At 29.6% G+C, this 2,597-nt stretch overlaps 1 long non-coding RNA gene across 1 annotated transcript; it reads right to left on the bottom strand.

The window, feature by feature from the left end:
• Positions 1-385: 385 nt before the first annotated feature.
• Positions 386-981, bottom strand: LOC120157900. Its single transcript, XR_005519179.1, has 3 exons — positions 938-981; positions 569-710; positions 386-494 (listed from the first exon to the last, which is right to left on the bottom strand). It is a non-coding gene; the product is annotated as an uncharacterized LOC120157900 (long non-coding RNA).
• Between the last annotated feature and the right edge of the window lie 1,616 nt (positions 982-2,597).

Below are 2,597 nucleotides of genomic sequence, written 5' to 3'. Positions count from 1 at the left end.
GACACAATTACCTTTAATATTTGTATAGATGATTACTTTATTTTTATTTTATTTTTCTTTTTGAAGTATTTTACTTCCAATGTTTTAATTTTTCATCAAAATAATTTGAATAAACTACAGAGTTGATCACTTTTAGTTCATTTCTTTGAACGTATAGTCACTCGATTCAAAAAGATTAATTCTTAGTCACTTTCGTTTTGTTTTAATTAAGATGTGATCTATAAAACTTTAACTTCCGTTAGTTTGATGACGTGTTACATTAGTAAAACGATTTAATTTCTACTTTAACCCTTGAACTTTAGATAAAATACTAATAATGAACATTATTATAAACTCAAAATAATTTAAGGACAAAAAATTAATTTATCCCTTTTTCAATATGTTTTCTTCCCTAATCCATCTTCTTGCAGATAGTACAGCCACAACTTTATCACCGGCTTTATAATTCTCGACTCCTGATCTAACCTTTACGACTTCTCCTGCTACATGAATACCTGCTCCAACAAGAGTTGTTTAGCCCATGATCGAAAGTAAGCGTGCAGAAAACTGCAAGAAGAAAGTAAGGTACCAGGGATGTTGGGGAATTTGCGAGGTAAGAATGGCCACACAACCCCTTTCTGTATTCTCAAGTCAAGTGGACTGATACTAGTGGCCTCCACTTTTACCAAAACTTCATCCTGTTTTGGACAGGGAATCGGAAATTCAACATACTGCGCCAGAAAAAAACATAGCAAATATATACTACAGGCTACAGCTTTACCATCAACCTTGAGTTTTTTTTTATAAAAAAAAAACCTTGTGCTGGTTTTCTGTTTTGATATAAGCAGTAGATGAACAAACTGTATTGGGATTTCCATTTTAATAATGAAAAACTATAATATATGTCCTTTGTTTAAACTTTTGAAGCAGCAATAAGGCAAACAAGGAAGAAGAGTACCTTGAGAGCAGTGGCTCCTGCGCCATAACTATTATATTGAACGGCTTGCTTCATCTTATTCGCCTTTTTTGTTTATGGAACATATCCAGTAGGGGTGTGAAAAAAAATCTGATCCGATCCATTGATCTTCAATTCGATCCGAAAATTCAGATATCCGAGAAAAATTTGGATAATCGAATTATATACGGAATGGTGAAATTTCAGTTTCGGATTATCCGAAAATAAATTGGACTTTAGATAATTTTATTTGGGCCCAACAGTTTCAGCCCCTACACCAGCCCCCACCCCACAGCAGCGTCTCCCAGCTTCTTCTTCTTCTTTTTTATTTTTTTAATTTCTAAATTATTTAAACTTTTAAATTATTTATTTTTCAAGCTTTTAAATAAGATATTACGTGTTTATTTTAAAATTATTCAAGTATATTTTGATAAATATATAGTAAAGGTATAAAATATATTATACAAAGTTTAAAATTATTAATTTTTTTATTTTTTTTATCAAATTAAACTTTTTTCAGATCATATACAAATCTCAATTTTAGTGATATGAAATTTTCGGATATCCAAAATTTCGGATCAGATAATATCCATATTCGAAAATGCACACCCCTCCAGCGGCGAAAGAAGATGGATTGGGGAAGAAAACATATTAAAAAAAGGGGAAAATTAAATTTTAGTAACTAAATTATTTTGGGTTTATAAAAATGTCCATTATTAGTATTTTATCTAAAGTTCAAGGATTATAGTAGAAATTAAACAATTTTACTAACGTGACACGCCATCAAACTAACGGAAATTAACGTTTCAATGATCACGTCTTAATTAAAACAAAACAAAAGTGACTACGAATTAACTTTTTTGAATCGAGTGACCATACTTTTAAAAAAAATGAAACAAATGTGATCAACTCTATTGTTTACCCAAACAATTTATGTCAAATAAAAAATTTTAGTTAACTAACCGTCAACACATGTCGTTGACGTGATATTTTCACATGTGTTGAATTATTGATATAACACATGACGTGTCATCATTTTGGATAATGTGACATTTCTAGATGAATTTAATTGTTGACGTGACACATCATCAATTTAAGTGACATGATACATACCACATCATTATTTTGGGTGAAATTACACATGTCATGTCAGCAATTGATTATATTTAAAATGACATCTCAGCAATTGATTACATGTAAAAATAACATGTCAACAACATTTGTTAACTGTTAGTCAACTAAGGATTTTCATTCAACAGGAGATGTTTTGACAAAAATAAATAAATTAAAATGTTGGAATCAGTGATGAACCTAGAGGGGGACAGGGTAGGGACGATCGCCTCCTAAAAGTTTCAAATTCTTATATATTTTTAATATTTTTTTTGTATTTTCTATTAAAAAATATGTTTTTTACCATTAAAATTTTATAAATTCGCTCCTTCTAACATGAAATCATCTGTCCGTCCTTAATATTATTATAAGAAAGTCGACAGTTCTCCAGTGCGACACCTTAATATAAGGCTAAAATAAGGCGCTACCGGTTTTGTTATTATTTAAATAATAAAATCAGTAAAAAATTACCTATAATATTATTATTTTTACCTAAAACATTATTTTTTTTAACATTTCCGGTTATTTTTAGCACCTAGTAATGTTTTCGGTC

Source organism: Hibiscus syriacus, unplaced genomic scaffold (assembly GCF_006381635.1).
Source record: "Hibiscus syriacus cultivar Baekdansim isolate YM2019G1 unplaced genomic scaffold, ASM638163v2 tig00111278_pilon, whole genome shotgun sequence".
NCBI classification, from domain to species: Eukaryota; Viridiplantae; Streptophyta; class Magnoliopsida; order Malvales; family Malvaceae; genus Hibiscus; species Hibiscus syriacus.
Note: the sequence above shows the minus strand (reverse complement) of the source record. Positions and strands in the feature narration are given on the sequence as shown.